The following is a 17,980-nucleotide window of genomic DNA, read 5'->3' on the forward strand; positions in this document are numbered from 1 at the left end:
TTTTTCCTTTCATTTTTCAACCAGCTACATAGGGGGTCAAAAAATGTAACATGTCAACACGTTTTTTCATCAGAATTTTGAATTTTGGTGAAAAAAACCCCTTTCTCCTCCCATTTTTTGACTCCCATGCTTCTGCTAGACAATACAAACTGCAGGAATGTCATTGCAGATTTAGACTGTATTGACTTTCTGGCAGATTCCCTGTAAATCTGAAGATCATCTCAACCTACAAGGTAACAAGGAAACAACGTAGATCAGGACACATGAACATCCCGACTGTACTGAAAGAGAATAAGAGAGATTCTTTTAAATAACATGCCTATTGTGACTTATTGCTCAATTGATGTCATAGTGTCATTGTCTTCATGTGCTACTATATTTTACAGCACACTTTACCGTGATTGGGTCAGATCAAGCTGCCACTTCCTCGATAGGAGATGAAGCCATTTTACATTGTCACCTCTCCCCCAGAATGAGCACTGAGAACATGGAAGTGAGATGGTTCCGATCCAAATTCTCTTCACCTGTGCACCTGTACCGTGATCAGAAAGATCAGTATGTACAGCAGATGGCAGAATATCGAGGACGGACAGAACTTTTGAAAGACGGCATGGCTGATGGAAGAGTTGCCTTGAAAATTCGCAATATCAGATTCTCTGATGCAGGATGGTACAGCTGTTTTTTTTCGGTCAAATGTCTCTTACGAGGAAGCCTTAATAGAACTGAAATTAGCAGGTTAGTTAGTGTCTTGACTCCTTCAAAATGTAATGAATGGAGTCATATCTATTAATCAGAGATGACACTTGGTGTTTCACAGTTGCAATATAATGACAATTACTTCAATTTTACTTCTGGTTATTTAGAGGATCACAATAGTTTTTGAACTCTAGGAGTACAGGTAAAAGTTTTGGTCAACCAGGAAAGTGGGGAAGTGCCACTGGTTGGCTGGTGACAAAGTCCTTTTCTAACCACTGTTCTTCTCACCCACCATCCTGTGGAGTGCTACTCTTGGGACCCAATCTCAGTCTTCAGAATCAGGCCTTCTCTCCTGCAGAGCTTAGGGGGCATAAAGAAGTTGTAACCTGATGTATCGATTGTGTATTAATTATACTGGTTACTTAAGAATTCCCAGTGATCACTCTGAGGTTTGACAGGTTCTTGTCCCAAGATCAGTATTATTAAAATTACTGCTCAGTTGGGAATCTCGGTGTGAATGGTACAACACTCACACTAAAGGAACCCTCCTGTATTTGTAACAGTTCATTAATGCATTTAGATAAGTCACAAACACTCCAACTCAGTAAGGTAGACAGAGATAACACGGACTGTCCATTTGTCCATCCACATACTCACACCATCCCTTGCAGAACAACCTGAAATGTTAGCCATCATCTTCCTCATCACCATCACCTTCCTTATGATCACCCATGGCCATCAACCTGGCACCTCCTAAGGGCTACGTCTCTCTCTCCTCTCGCATGTGGGCTGGGATACAACTTTTATAATATGTTACGCTGATGCCACCATGTCTGATGCATGTTCAACAGGGGTTTCTCCCCTCTTCCTTATGAGTATTTCCTCACCTTACTAGTGTTGGGGTGCCCATTTCCTAAACTCTGTCCATGAGTTTGATTAGGTTCTCTGCCAACATTCCACATTCACACATATTGAGACTTAAGGGATGCAAGTCAGGCTACAGTCAGCTTTTATACCTCGAGGAATTCTGTGCCACTGCACAATGCAGAATTTGCACAGAATTAACTTTCTGCACAGAATTTCCTCAACCAACCCCAGAAATGGGCTGCAGAGCTGCTGACTGCCACTAGGGGCTGCTGGACCTGGCAGAGCCAAGCTGCCCATATCACAAATGGAAGACACTGCCGGGGCGGGTGATGGGACATGGAGGGCTCCTGGCAACTGCAGTTCCCTGTATGCTCTGAAAGAAGGAGGAAGAGTTCAGGAAACTCCACGCAAGCCTGGGACACAGCATTAGGCTGTTTCTGCCTCTGGATCCCTGGGCTCTGGGGGATAGGGGTGTGATTGGCTGGGCTGGTAGGTGCCCCACAGCTGGGCTCTGTGGAAGAGGGAGTGTGGGTTTCTGGTCTCATGGCTGGGCTCTGGTGTGTGTGTGTGTGGAAGGGACAGAGAAATAGGAACTGGGTTGTTGTAGGGATTTCTCCAACTCTCTACCACAGGCATCAACTTTACACAGCGCTGGAGGGTGCTCACCTCCTGGTTCTGCCCCAGACCCCCTCCCCACTCCACCCCCTCCCCCAAGGCCCTGCCCCACCTCTTCCTGCCCGCGCTCCACCCCTCCCCACCTCTTTCTGCCACGTTCTGCCCCCCCCCCCCCGAGTGTGCCGCTTCCTTGCTCCTCCTCCTCCTCCTCTGCCAGCCACCTGCACACCATGAAACAGCTGATTGCAGTGGGCAGGAGGCTTGGGGAGGGAGAGGGAAGTGCTGATTGGTGGGGCTCACTGGCAGGCAGGGGAGCTGAGGTTCTGATAGGGGGACTGCTGGTGGGAGCTTAGCAAATTTTTTCCCTATGTGTGCAACAGCCCCAGAGCACCCACAGAATTGGCACCTATGCTCTCTGCTCCAAAATAATTGAAACTCACATGATTATATAGCGTTATTTTGACAAATATAATATGCAGAATTTCAAAATATTGTGTGCAGAATTTTTAAGTTTTTGGCTTAACTGTGCAGCTCACAGGTATGGATTTTTCACACCCCTGAGCAACGTAGTTAAGCTGACTTAATTTTCTAGTGTAGACCAGGCCTGAGGGTCAGTAAAAATGTGAATGCAGCCATGCAGTAAGGTTACTGTGTGAACTTTGATTCAGTTTCCTGACTCTTGCATGTTTAAAATCTCAAACTTAATATTACTGAATATATTCATCTAGATTATAGGCATACTGCAATTTTTATTCCTTTCTCTAGCTTCCGGCTCAGATCCACTGATATCTGTTGAGGATTATCAAGATGAAGGGATCCGAATTGTTTGCCAGTCGACTGGATGGTATCCAGAGCCTGAGCTGCAGTGGAGAGATCTCAGTGGAAATCATTTGCCATCCCTTTTCGGAAAAAAATCTCAAAGTGAAAATGGGTTGTTTAGTATTCAGCATGTGCTCATTATAACAGAAAAGTCTATCAGAAACCTTTCCTGTTCTATCAGAAACAGTGTTCTGAACCAAGAAAAGGTATCAAAAGTTTATATATCAGGTGAGTTTCTTTCTAATTTACACAACAAACACAATGAAATATGGCTTACTTTAATGGGGAGTATTTATTAATATATTCTTGACATTGTCTACATGAAAAACTCAAGATGCTACAGGTAGAGGCAGTAGTTAATCAATATTTTATACAAAATTATTCTCTCAATCACCATTAACCAACTGCTTGAAGTGTTGCTATTGGATAATGTGCTTCTGGATATGCCTTATTTATGGGTGAGTTATAAAACCCAAATGTCGACCAATTATAAGCCCAGTTTGGACCAATGAAAGATTCCACCACCATTCTCAAAATAGTAAGAGGTTTTGCCTCAGTACCTTGGAAAAAATTACAATTTGGTTAATTTTATTGAGCTGTGAAAAATTGCCCCTCTTAATTTTAATTAGATACTGGATTCTTCTTCACTGCTTGTATTCTTAAAGTGTTATCAATAATACAAGAATAATCATAGGAAAAGCTGCTGCATTCAACATCAGATATAAAAGTCTGTAATAGGTAAAGTGATTCTTGTTACTGTTAAATAAATATAAATCAAATTTTGTCACAAAATCACTGTTCAGTTTAGAAGAAAATCAATTTATCCTATCAGTGTTTCCAAATTAATGAGACTTTGTTTTACAGATGTATTTTTCCCCAAAGTTTCCCCCTGGCTTGTGGCACTGCTTAACCTGGTGGCTTTTATGGTTTTTTCCATCTCTCTTGTGATTTACTTCTATTGGAATCAACACAAAGAAAACGGTAATATTAAGAAAAAGAGCAAATATATTGTACTCAGGAGATTTTTCTTCTAAACTAGAAAGTTAGGTAAAGTGATTGGCAGAAGGGTTATGATTCACTGGTTTGAAGAAGGATTAATAATGGATGCCTGGAAGTAGTGAGAAGCACAAAAGATGACTGAAACACTTCTCAGACAAAAGCTGAATGTTATAGGTTCAATTTTAGTAATAATAAGATGTCAAATAACTTAGGTTTCATTTTATTAATCAAAAACAGAACTGCACAATGCGGAAAGGTTAATACTTTACTGATCTGGGAGGCAGCAGTGCAGCAGTCAAACAGTTCCAAATTATCTGCTTCCCCTACCCCATATATATATATATGATTTCACAATTTCACTGTATTACCACAAACCTAACACTCCTTTTTTATCTAGCTCTTTTGCATATTTTTCAAGATGTCAAGGCACTGGGGTCAAACAGACATTAGTGCAGTCCCTCCTGTAGATACCATCCTCTGCCTGATGGGCTCGGCTTCATAAGCCTCATACGTCCTAGCTTCTAACAGGTTGTTAGCGGCATGTACACACAACTAGTTACACAAAGGCTTAGCAGAATTCAATGTTTGTTTGTTTTTATCATTTTGATGATTGATATAGATGTTTATTTTTAAAATTTCCCCCCAATGTTCCCAGTTGTACAAAATGGATTTTAAGCATGTTTTCAATTTTTATTGACTTAAATGTTCACAGTGCTTTGAAATTCAAAAAGTTAATGCTTTCTGAACATTAAAACACAAATTGGGAACATCACATGTCAAAATATACAAAGTAAAAATACTTAAATCAAAGTCTAATGATTCTCTTGCAGCACTTTTCCTACCTTGCCTCTCTGTAAATTTCAATTATCATTGATGGAAATTTTTTTGTCGGTTTGTGTGTGTATGGCAAAACCGATGTTTTCCAACATTTACTGATAAATATGTAATCCTTCCAATCTTAGTTATACAAAGGTCATAATCAGTTAGCATCAAAAAATTTCCAGTGTACAGTTAGCCTAAGTATTTTAAGTAATACAGTTAAAAGTTTTATACCTTAGAATGAATAAAACTATTCTAAACATATGATCTACCCTACTTACTAGCTACTTTCTTATTTTAATTGTGTAATATATTCACTGAAGGTGAGACAGGAAATAATTGGCTTAGTTTGCAGCAAGAAAGATTCAGGTTATATATTAGGAAAAACTTTCTAATTCTAAGGATAGTTAAGTGCTGGAATAGATGACCTAAGGAGACAGTGGAACCCTCTGTCACTGGAGGATTTTAAGAACAGGTTAGACAAACAATTGTCAAGGATGATCTGATATATTTAATCCTGCTTCAGTGCAGGAGGATGGACTAGAGGACCTCTTAAGGTCTCTTCTAGCTCTATATTTCTATGATTATTTACCTTAGATTCATGTCAGTTTCTTTCTTTTCAGTGAGACTTCATGAAAAAATTAGTAAGTTCAATTTTTATCCCTCATTTAAATGTTGTATGAATTTCTTCTCTCTTATGAGTGTATGGGCTCATGGTTGATGTAGCTCTGGGTATGCAGGGGTGGGTGGGGATGAAAAAGTGAATCTAAGTTGCTGTTTTGCCTTCCCCAGTCCTTGGACCAATCAGAGTCTGAAACAGACCATGACTTTGAGTAGCGTAAAGGCTTCTCTGGTGCAAACTAGAGGGTCCCCTAGGGTCTACTCCACCAGCTGAGGTTTGGGCAGAGTGCTGAGTGCAGTGGCCTCACCTCTTGGATGCCTGTTCCACCCTGTGTACCTCCAGCCCTGACATGCCTCCTAAGACAAAATCAGGGGAGCCAGTGGTGTAAAGCCTGCCTATGCTGGGAGGATTCTCGGCTGCTTGTCTGAGGCAGTTGTAAAAGCAATTTGTGCTACCGGAGTAGCACAAAAAGCATTCAGGGACTGAAAGGAAACCTTGTGTAGTCAATGGGAGTCTTTCCATTGACCTAAACAGGCTTTAGATCAGACCCTTGTTGAGGGCCAGGGGTGTTCGGATGAGTTCTCTAGCCACCTTGTGTTTATATCTGATTCTTTCTTTTCAGAGAAACTTATTGAAGAAATTAGTAAGTTCATTTTTTTCTTCCTATCAATCTTTGTATTACATTCTATCTTCTTAATATGACGTGTTCAAAGGAGTTCTCATCTCTATATATTTATGCTCTTGATTTCAGAGTGGAGAAAATTTCGAGGATATGTAGGTGACTAAAGCTGATGTCTTATCAATATCAAAATCCCATCTTCCCCTGAGATCTTATATGTCCTGTCCTCCTACTATCAAATATCTTAATTACAAAATTAATGGGATAAAACTAAGAATGGTAGAAAAATTCCTTTAAATTATTTTTTTCCAAGTGGAGGTTTTTCAACTAAGCTAAACTAAACACATTTTCATAGAAATGAATCTGCTTTTCTTGAAACTTTTCATTTTTTTTGTCAGAAAACTGAAAACCCATAAACTGAATTTCTTCCATCTTTTGGCCAAAAATATTTCTGTTTTTGCCTGTTTGGGGCAAAACTTTTTTTTCTTTTGTTTTTTTTTCCAGTTTTCAACCCCAAATATTTTGCTTCTGGCAGCTTTTGGCTGAAAGCTGATTTTTTTTCCTTCAATTTTTAGTTTTTCCAATGAAAAGCATTTCTTTCTCTGCTGAAAAAAACCCAACCAACCAACAAACCCACCCACCCCAAAATGCTTTCCACCCAGTTTGAGATAAAACTGATAATTTTCCTTGTGGGAGAGCAAATAATGAAACGTCTTTCAGGATCAGGATCTGCGTACTTTGAAAAAGTAGAGAATAATGAAAAATATTTTCTCTGGTATTACATTTTCAGGATGGCACTTGGCTTTTATTATTATTTGTTTTATAGTGGCACCTAAAGGGTCCAACCCAGATCACAGTTGTGTTGTGGTCATCATCATCATCATCATCATGTTCCCATTATGCCTTTGGCATTTAGGGGAGTGAGGAAGCTCCTCCACACCTGTCTGTTTCTGGCAAGTCTTTCAGTGGTTTCCCAGCTATGCCCCAGGTTTTTCAGCTCGACTTCCACAGCTCTTCGCCATGTTTTTGGGTGGCCCCGTTTTCGCTTGCCTTCGGGTGTCCATCTTATTGCTACTCTGGTGATGGAATCAGTTTCCATCCGAATCACATGGCCGATCCATCTCTCACGCCTTCTGGTATTGATGGTGCTCAGATCCTCTTGGCTGCACTGTGTCAATAGACCTAGGTTTGAGATTGTTCTGAGCTAAAAGATACAGAGGATTTTTCTGAGGCAGGTTGCATGGAATGGACAGTTTGGACATAGGGATTGTAAATACTTTGTCCCCAGGAGTTTGCAGTCTAAAGAGATAAACAAAGGGTGGAATGGGAAACAACATGGGCTGCACAGAAACACCCCCATTGGGGAGGCTAGTCCCCTACCCTATCCCTTCCACTTGAGGCCCCGCCCCTTCCCGGCCCCTTCTGCCTCCTCCCACACCAGAGCCCTGAGCCTCCCTCCTCACCATGGCTGGAGGAGCCCTGGCTAAACCACCCTGACCCCAGCCCAACCCCCAGGCTGCCAGCTGGCTGGCCCAATCCCCAGCTGCTGGTGGGCCCGCCCCTGAGTGCCAACCCGGCCCCTGGGCTGCCCCCTGGCCCAAGTGGCCCCAGGCTTCCCTTGGCTGCCAGCTGGCTGAAGTGGCCGGCTGGCCAAGCCCAAGCTCCAGGCTGCCGGCCCAAGCTGAGTCCCCTGCCAACTTCTGGGTAGAGCGGGAGCTAGGGCAGGGCCTCGGGCTGAGCCATGGGAGGGGCCAAGGTCTGGGTTAGGGGAGTCTTAGCCTTCCCTGGCCTATGATAGCCGCCGCTCATGGGAAACAACTTGTCTAAGGCTTATGTCAGCCTAACTATGTTGGTGTCTACACTACAATTGTGCTCCTCCCAATGTAAGTCACCCACTACATCAACATAATAACTGCACGTAGCTCTTATATCGATGTAGTTAGGGTGACACAGTGTCCATGTTAGGGTTGCCAGGAGCAACTGGAACAAGTGCTCAAAAAGGGACCCTGGTGGCTCCGGTCAGCGGTTAAAAGTCCGGTTGGTGGCACAGCAGGACGAAGGCAGGCTCCCTGTCTGCCCTGGCTCCGTGCTGCTCCCGGAAGTGGCTGGCATGTCCAGCTCCTAGGTGCAGGGGCCAGGGGGCTCTGCTTGCTGGCCCCGCCCCGAGTGCTGGCTCCACATCTCCCATTGGCCAGGAACCACGTGAGAGCTGCGGGGGTGGCGCATATGGGCATGGGGCTTACAGCTGTCCATGTCTCACGATGCTCCACTTCAGTCGGTGGAAGTGTTCCTGGTGAGGACATGCACCGCCAACAGAAGGCGCACAGTGAGGATGTGAACCAACACTGTAATTAGTGTGGTGGCTGTACGTCGACTTAATTTTGTAGCCTACACAAGCCCTTAGGTAACAGCAGATTCGTGTCAAAATTGGGATTAGCAAGAAGGTCTCCAGACTGCTAGACCAGTGTCCTGCCATGCTGCCACCTGCGCGGCACCTGGCCAATATTTCAAAACACACTTTAATTTCTTTCATATTCTCTTATAAATGCTGAGATTTCTGTAGTTAGACAAAAAGAAAAGGAGGACTTGTGACACCTTAGAGACTAACCAATTTATTTGAGCATAAGCTTTCGTGAGCTACACTCACTTCATCGGATGCATTCAGTGGAAAATACAGTGAGGAGATTTATATACACAGAGAACATGAAACAATGGGTGTTACCATACACACTGTAACGAGAGTGATCACTTAAGATGAGCTATTACCAGCAGGAGAGCGGTGGGGGATGGGGGGGGAACCTTTTGTAGTGATCATCAAGGTGGGCCATTTCCAGCAGTTGACAAGAACGTCTGAGGAACAGTGTGTGTGTGTGTGGGGGGGGGGGGAATAAACATGGGGAAATAGTTTTACTTTGTGTAATGACCCAACCACTCCCAGTCTCTATTCAAGCCTAAGTTAATTGTATCCAGTTTGCAAATTAATTCCAATTCAGCAGTCTCTCATTGGAGTCTGTTTTTGAAGTTTTTTTGCTGAAGTATTGCCACTTTTAGGTCTGTAATCAAGTGACCAGAGAGATTGAAGTGTTCTCCGACTGGGTTTTGAATGTTATAATTCTTGACGTCTGATTTGTGTCCATTTCTTCTTTTACGTAGAGAGTGTCCAGTTTGGCCAATGTACATGGCAGAGGGGCATTGCTGGCACATGATGGCATATATCACATTGGTAGATGTGCAGGTGAACGAGCCTCTGATAGTGTGGCTGATGTGATTAGGCCCTGTGATGGTGTCCCCTGAATAGATATGTGGACACAGTTGACAACGGGCCTTGTTGCAAGGATAGGTTCCTGGGTTAATGGTTCTGTTGTGTGGTGTGTGGTTGCTGGTGAGTATTTGTTTCAGGTTGGGGGGCTGTCTGTAAGCGAGGACTGGCCTGTCTCCCAGGATCTGTGAGAGTGATGGGTCGTCCTTCAGGATAGGTTGTAGATCCTTGATGATGCGTTGGAGAGGTTTTAGTTGGGGGCTGAAGGTGATGGCTAGTGGCGTTCTGTTATTTTCTTCGTTGGGCCTGTCCTGCAGTGAGCTGTAGCTCATGAAAGCTTATGCTCAAATAAATTTGTTAGTCTCTAAGGTGCCACAAGTCCTCCTTTTCTTTTTGCCAAAGTTACACTGGTTTAACTAAAAGTGTGGGGTTTTTTAGGCCTTATCTACACTGGCGGTGGCATGTAGGGTACATGTAGCCACATGTTACAGTGAAAGGCAGGTTGCATCCACACTGAGGTGTGTGACTCCATGTGGCAGTGAAGGGGCCTGGCAAGGGGAGGCAGTGGGGACACTACACAGTTAAAATAGTGTAGATGTGGGAGGCATTGCTTGGGCATATAGAGACTGTGTAGGGTCCATACCCCAGGATTCTGGCATGTCCCTTACTCCACTTGTCTCAGCAGAGCCTCACTGTCTACACTGCTGCTTATACCCATGCTAGCTGAGCAGGCAGTTTCTATACTCTAGATGCCTCCGTAAGTGTAGACGTACCCTTACATCGGTTTAGATTAATTGACACAAACTCCTGTGTTGTCACTCTTCAATCAGTTTTACGCTTAAATCAATTCGGGCACAATGATCAATCTAACAAAATATGATAATCACTCTTACCTTATTCCTAAAAGGCCAACTTTAAATTAGGGTTCCTAAATAACATGGGGTCATATTGTCCTGAACCACGCAAGGAGATGGGCTGCATGCACAGTTCTTTTCTTCGCCATGCAGCTATGGGGACTTAGCCACCTCTACAGCACTGTCCCATGTATTGGGATTGTGTGGGGCTTTCTCACCATGTCCGGGGGCAGTGCTGGAGGGGTGGGAGAAAGTTTGGTTCCGCTGCAGGAAGCAGTTAGCAGGAGGGTCGTAAGTACACAGTTCCCCCATTTTGGCCTACTGGATCTTCCCTGGAAAAGGTAATACAGAACCACGTTTTGGGCCCAATTTTCAAAGGCAGGGGTTTTTTTTAATGGAAAATGTTGAGTTTTTCTTGAAAAAACAAAAACGGATTTATTTTTATTTTTATTTTATTTTTTGGTTTTCAGATCAAAAATTCGTTATTTTTAGGAAAGCAGCCACTTTTTCTGAGAAATTTTTCATTTCATTGAAAAAAAAAAGTGTTGATGGAAAATGTTTAACCAGCCCCATCGCTCATCCACCACTCTAGTGGAAGCTGCAGGTCCTCAACACCACAAAACATCGGGCTCATTCTCTCTTTTCTTTCTCTCTCTATAATAAAAACGATTAATCCCTTCCATGGGAGTGACTGTGATTCTCTTGTTCTTCTTTCTATAGTGAATTTCACACTGGATCCAGACACAGCTCATCCAGAACTCATCCTGTCTGAGGATCAGAAAAGTGTGTATCATGGAGATGTACGTCAGAATCTGCCCAACAACGCTGAGAGATTTGATTATTCTGCCATTGTGTTGGGCAGTGAGAGATTCACAGCTGGGAAACATTATTGGGAGGTTGAGGTGAAAGGCAAGACTAACTGGGACTTGGGTGTTTGTCTGGAGAATGTAGATAGGAAGAAGAAGATTATAGCAAGCCCTACAAAGGGATACTGGGTAATTGTGCAGAGGGCTGGAGGTACGTATAAGGCCCTCACTGAAGATCGGATTTCCATAACTGTGAAAGTAAAACCAAAGCAGATAGGGATTTTCCTGGATTGTGGAGAAGGAAAAGTCTCATTTTACAATGTGACAGACGGGTCACACATGTATACTTTCAATGCCAAGTTCACGAGGCCTGTCCGACCCTTTTTCAGTCCTTGGTACAATGAAGATGGTAAAAATGTTTCTCCTCTAAAAATCTGTCATGTTAGGGACTGGGAATGAGGCAATCAGCAATTCACAATGGCAGATCAGGGAGGCAAATGTAGTCCAGTGAATAGGGTGGGAGACAAAGTGTGAAGAGATGTAGGGGTCTATTTCTGGCTCTGCTGTATTACTGCAAGGAAGACGCACTGGGTCCATTTCCCCTGCCTTGTCTGTGTAGATTGCAAGCTGTGAGAAACAAAAGGTTTAATTGGTGAAAGAGCCAAGTGGCTTTCAAATCCCTCAGCTAGGTTATCTCTGTTCTCAAGATTTCTTGGCTCAATTTGTTAATTTGAAACTTAAAACAGCTCTGTATATTTTTATAAGTTGTATTAAAAGCTAATAAACAAACAAACTTAAAAATCTAACAGACTTATTCATAGAATCATAGAATCATAGAATATAAGGGTTGGAAGGGACCTCAGGAGGTCATCTAGTCCAACCCCCTGCTCAAAGCAGGACCAATCCCCAACTAAATCATCCCAGCCAAGGCTTTGTCAAGCCTGACCTTAAAAACTTCTAAGGAAGGAGATTCCACCACCTCCCTAGGTAACGCATTCCAGTGCTTCACCACCCTCCTAGTGAAAAAGTTTTTCCGAATATCCAACCTAAACCTCCCGCACTGCAACTTGAGACCATTACTCCTTGTTCTGTCATCTGCTACCACTGAGAACAGTCTAGATCCATCCTCTTGGGAACCCCCTTTCAGGTAGTTGAAAGCAGCTATCAAATCCCCCCTCATTCTTCTCTTCTGCAGACTAAACAATCCCAGTTCCCTCAGCCTGTCCTCATAAGTCATGCGTTCCAGTCCCCTAATCATTTTTGTTGACCTCCGCTGGACTCCTTCCAATTTTTCCACATCCTTGTAGTGTGGGGCCCAAAACTGGACACAATACTCCAGATGAGGCCTCACCAATGTCGAATAGAGGGGAACGATCACGTTCCTCGATCTGCTGGCAATGCCCCTACTTATACATCCCAAAATGCCATTGGCCTTCTTGGCAACAAGGGCACACTGTTGACTCATATCCAGCTTCTCGTCCACTGTAACCCCTAGCTCCTTTTCTGCAGAACTGCTGGCTAGCCATTCAGTCCCTAGTCTGTAGCGGTGCATGGGATTCTTCCGTCCTAAGTGCAGATCTCTGCACTTGTCCTTGTTGAACCTCATCAGATTTCTTTTGGACCAATCCTTTAATTTGTCTAGGTCCCTCTGTATCCTATCCATACCCTCCAGCGTATCTACCTCTCCTCACAGTTTAGTGACACCTGCAAACTTGCTGAGGCTGCAATCCACACCATCCTCCAGATCATTTATGAAGATATTGAACAAAACCGGCCCCAGGACCGACCCTTGGGGCACTCCGCTTGATACCGGCTGCCAACTAGACATGGAGCTATTGATCACTACCCGTTGAGCCCGAGGATCTAGCCAGCTTTCTATCCAACTTATAGTCCATTCATCCAGCCCATACTTCTTTAACTTGCTGGCAAGAATACTGTGGGACACCGCGTCAAAAGCTTTGCTAAAGTCAAGGAACAACACGTCCACTGCTTTCCCCTCATCCACAGAGCCAGTTATCTCGTCATAGAAGGCAATTAGATTAGTCAGTCATGACTTTCCCTTGGTGAATCCATGCTGACTATTCCTGATCACTTTCCTCTCCTCTAAGTGCTTCAGAATTGATTCTTTGAGGACCTGCTCCAAGATTTTTCCAGGGACTGCGGTGAGGCTGACTGGCCTGTAGTTCCCAGGATCCTCCTTCTTCCCTTTTTTAAAGATGGGCACTACATTAGCCTTTTCCCAGTCATCTGGGACCTCCCCCGATCGCCATGAGTTTTCAAAGATAATGGCCAATGGCTCTGCAATCACATCCGCCAACTCCTTTAGCGCTCTCGGATGCAGCACATCTGGCCCCATGGACTTGTGCTCATCCAGTTTTTCTAAATAGTCCCGAACCACTTCTTTCTCCACAGAGGGCTGGTCACCTCCTCCCCATGCTGTGCTGCCCAGTGCAGTAGTCTGGGAGCTGACCTTGTTCGTGAAGACAGAGGCAAAAAAAGCATTGAGTACATTAGCTTTTTCCACATCTTCTGTCACTAGGTTGCCTCCCTCATTCAGTAAGGGGCCCACACTTTCCTTGACTTTCTTCTTGTTGCTAACATACCTGAAGAAACCCTTCTTGTTACTCTTAACATCTCTTGCTAGCTGCAACTCCAGGTGTGATTTGGCCTTCCTGATTTCACTCCTGCATGCCCGAGCAATATTTTTATACTCTTCCCTGGTCATTTGTCCAATCTTCCACTTCTTGTAAGCTTCTTTTTTGTGTTTAAGATCAGCAAGGATTTCACTGTTAAGCCAAGCTGGTCGCCTGCCATATTTACTATTCTTTCTACACATCAGGATGGTTTGTCCCTGTGACCTCAATAAGGATTCTTTAAAATACAGCCAGCTCTCCTGGACTCCTTTCCCCCTCATGTTATTCTCCCAGGGGATCCTGCCCATCAGTTCCCTGAGGGAGTCAAAGTCTGCTTTTCTGAAGTCCAGGGTCTGTATTCTGCTGCTTTCCTTTCTTCCCTGTGTCAGGATCCTGAACTCGACCGTCTCATGGTCACTGCCTCCCAGGTTCCCATCCACTTTTGCTTCACCTACTAACTCTTCCCGGTTTGTGAGCAGCAGGTCAAGAAAAGCTCTGCCCCTAGATGGTTCCTCCAGCACTTGCACCACGAAATTTCCCCTACATTTTCCTAAAACTTCCTGGATTGTCTGTGCACCGCTGTATTGCTCTCCCAGCAGATATCAGGGTGATTGAAGTCTCCCATGAGAACCAGGGCCTGCGATCTAGTAACTTCTGTGAGTTGCCAGAAGAAAGCCTTGTCCACCTCATCCCCCTGGTCCGGTGATCTTTAGCAGACTCCCACCACGACATCACCCTTGTTGCTCACACTTCTAAACTTAATCCAGAGACTCTCAGGTTTTTCTGCAGTTTCATACTTGAGCTCTGAGCAGTCATACTGCTCTCTTACATACAATGCAACTCCCCCACCTTTTCTGCCCTGCCTGTCCTTCCTGAACAGTTTATATCCATCCATGACAGTACTCCAGTCATGTGAGTTATCCCACCAAGTCTCTGTTATTCCAACCACATCATAATTCCTTGACTGTGCTAGGACTTCCAGTTCTCCCTGCTTGTTTCCCAGGCTTCTTGCATTTGTGTAGAGGCACTTGAGATAGCTCGCTGATTGTCCCTCTTTCTCAGTGTGAGGCAGGAGCCCTCCTCTCTCGCGTGCTCCTGCTCGTGCTTCCTCCCGGTACCCCACTTCCCCACTTACCTCAGGGCTTTGGTCTCCTTCCCCCAGTGAACCTAGTTTAAAGCCCTCCTCACTAGGTTAGCCAGCCTGCTTGCGAAGATGCTCTTCCCTCTCTTCGTTAGGTGGAGCCCGTCTCTGCCTAGCACTCCTCCTTCTTGGAACACCATCCCGTGGGCAAAGAATCCAAAGCCTTCTCTCCGACACCACCTGCGTAGCCATTCGTTGACTTCCACGATTCAACGGTCTCTACCCAGGCCTTTTCCTTCCACGGGGAGGATGGACGAGAACACCACTTGCACCTCACACTCCTTTATCCTTCTTCCCAGAGCCACTTAGTCTGCAGTGATCTGCTCAAGGTCATTCTTGGCAGTTTATCCTTCTTCCCTTATTGCTGGGGCTAACAACTATAACGTTTTACTAAACTAACTACGGATAAAACAACAAAATTATTGAGTTAATCAATCAATGAATGAACAATGGTACTGAACTTAAAATATTCTAGTAATTTAGCCCCAAAGTATTGGTCTTGTAAAGCAAAGACTGAAGCCTATAATCTTCCTAGAATAATCAAAAGAGAGGGACTCAAAACTTCATCCCCGGTCCCCAAAACCCAAATCTTATATTAAACTAATTTTAATCAAGTCATTAAATTAAGACAGCTGATCATCAAATCATGATATTAATACGGCACACTGTCAATTCTTAAACATACTACCTTGAAAACTTCAAGAGGCAGTTGTCCTGTTAGTTCCAAACCTTAATTACAGGATCTTGCTCATGGCAAGGTGAATAACTGAACTGATTGAATGTTTTAGAATCAAAACCAATCTAATTCGACCCTCAGACCTGAATGAAAATTTATACTCCACTTGCAGGTCCCATATGCTTAGGGCATGTCTATGCTACAAAATTAAGTTGACTTAGCATACAGCCACCGCAGTAATTACACCGCTTGTATGTGTCTACACTTTGCTTCTTGCGTCGGCGGTGCGTGTACTCACCAGGAACACTTGTGTCAATTGCACTGTCAGTGTGGGGCACTGGGGGATGACTTCTGAAAGCCAGTAACAGTCGACTTAAGCAACACAGCATCTATGTTGAAACTGCATCGACCTTGACTCTACACCTCTCGTGGAGTTATTAAGTCGGCATTGCGGGGCAATTACATCAGCAGGAGCGAAATTTTAGTGTCAACCCTTCCATAGTTAGGTCGACGTACATTGCCTTGCATCGGCCTAACTCTGTAGTGTAGATAATGCCTTAGTGACTACCAAGTCTCTTACCAGCAAACGAGGCCAACAAAGATTGGCTGCAACACACTGCAGACTACAGGCTTGGAAATACAAACTGCTGCTACTCGTGGTGATAAAATTGCCACTCTAGCTGAAAGACGTGCAGGAACCTTCATGTTGTGGTGTACCAAGAGTCACAGATGGCTTTAATTTAGCCCAGTATTCTGCCGACTGTCCTGCACCACACTAGTTGCCTCTTGCTGGAGAATTGGAAAAACTCAGTAGAAGACCTGTACCCATCCGTTTATAACCCTTGGGACATGGGTGGTGTGTGACTCCTCCCTTTAGGGAGGCTGTGCGTTCCCGGACCGTGGCCCCACCCTGAGGCCTGCCCCCACTCAGCCTCCTTCCCTCGGAGCCCCACCCATGCTCCACCCCTGGCCCCACTTGGCCCCCTCCATGAGACCTGAAGAACAACTCTGTGTAAGCTTGAAAGCTTGTCTCTCTCACTAACAGAAGTAGGTCCAATAAAAAATATTACCTCGCCCAGCTTGTCTTTCTGATTTCCCTGGAAGCAGACAGCCCCAAAAGCAAGTCCCGAGAAAGTGCTTGTATGTTGCATACCCTCATAGATTTCTAAGGCCAGAAGGAACAATTGTGATGATCTAGTCTGACCTCCTGTATAACACAGGCCATAGGACTTCCCCATAATTCCTTTTGAGCTAGAGCATAGTCCATCACTAATTTCCATTGCTTCAGTGTCCATCTTCCCAGAGAAAATGTGAATCAAAGCTTTTGCACACCATACAGACTTTTAAGAGAAGAAGAATGACAAATCCAACCTGAATCATGGCATAAGGTATATTTTAATAGTCATATGAAGATTGATTCGACTCCTTCACTAGCACATGAATCAGTTGTGTTTTTTGCTCTTTACACAACAAACATAGTACAAAGGAATCACATGGGACCAGCAGGGTCAGAATAACTGTATTTACTATGCAACCCTTCTGCCAGACATTGTTGGCAGCAAAAAGGCACTCAGATATCTAGGGGTTCCTCTTAATGTTTAACAAACACATCCTTTTCAGCCCCCACACGGGAACTGGGAAAAATCCAAAGTACCTCTCCTGTCCATTAATAGACAATATTTTCCACCACACAAGCACTGAGTCTGTGTCTAAGATAAGGATTGGGAGTGTGTGTGTGAGTGTGAGTGAAGGGAACACAACATAAACTCAGGCGAACACAGCAACAATGCATCAACATTATATTTGTATAAATAATAAGTAAAGTACTCATCCCCTCAGTATTTTCAGGAGTATCCGTCACCTCAGTTCCCCCCATGCCTGTGTGAATGTCTGCCAAACAAATGTCCCTTTAACATGTCCCTGCCACCCTCTTCCTCTCCAGTGTACCCCACTCGTGGGTTGTTGTCAGTGGTTAATAAAGTCCAGGCGTGCGCTTGGGCAGGTCTGTCTCCAGCTCCTAGGGGAAAGTGCTACCTGGCTTCCATGACCTTGAAGCTGCTTCTGTGCCATCTCTCACTGCACCTCTTTCATCTCACTGCCACCATCCTCAGGTACCACCACCTAACCCAGCTATAGTGACTTCTGCCCAAATCTCCCCTATTGAAGTTGTTCCGAGTTCACTGAATAATTGAATAATTGACTATTAAGTAGGCCAGAGACCATATGAAAGTCATTCTATACCTCAGAGGTTACGGGCACACATGTGAGATCCCTGTTCGAATCCTTTTTTTATCCCCCTCAGGCAGAGGAGTGGGTGCCCTAACCACTTGGCTAAAAGCTATAAGGGAGAATACCACCTCTTCTACCATCCCCACCCCCGCCATTTTGTGTGGAGTGAGGCAGATGCCTAACTCCATCTTGCAAAAAATGACTTAGGTGCCTAAGTTGCCCGACTCCAGGAAAGGGGTTCCCGGCTGTGGATCACAAGCAGAAAGAAGCACCCCCCAGCAGCCTAGGCCCAGAAGACGCTGAACTTGGAGAGAGGGGCAGGGGTT

The 17,980-nt window shown here is 44.4% G+C and overlaps 1 pseudogene; it reads left to right on the forward strand.

Moving 5' to 3' along the window:
• The window catches only part of LOC141998496 (butyrophilin subfamily 1 member A1-like), a 28,537-nt pseudogene extending 16,988 nt beyond the window's left edge, over window positions 1-11,549 (forward strand).
• Window positions 11,550-17,980: the final 6,431 nt, after the last annotated feature.

This window comes from Natator depressus, chromosome 14 (genome assembly GCF_965152275.1).
Source record: "Natator depressus isolate rNatDep1 chromosome 14, rNatDep2.hap1, whole genome shotgun sequence".
Taxonomy (NCBI): Eukaryota; Metazoa; Chordata; order Testudines; family Cheloniidae; genus Natator; species Natator depressus.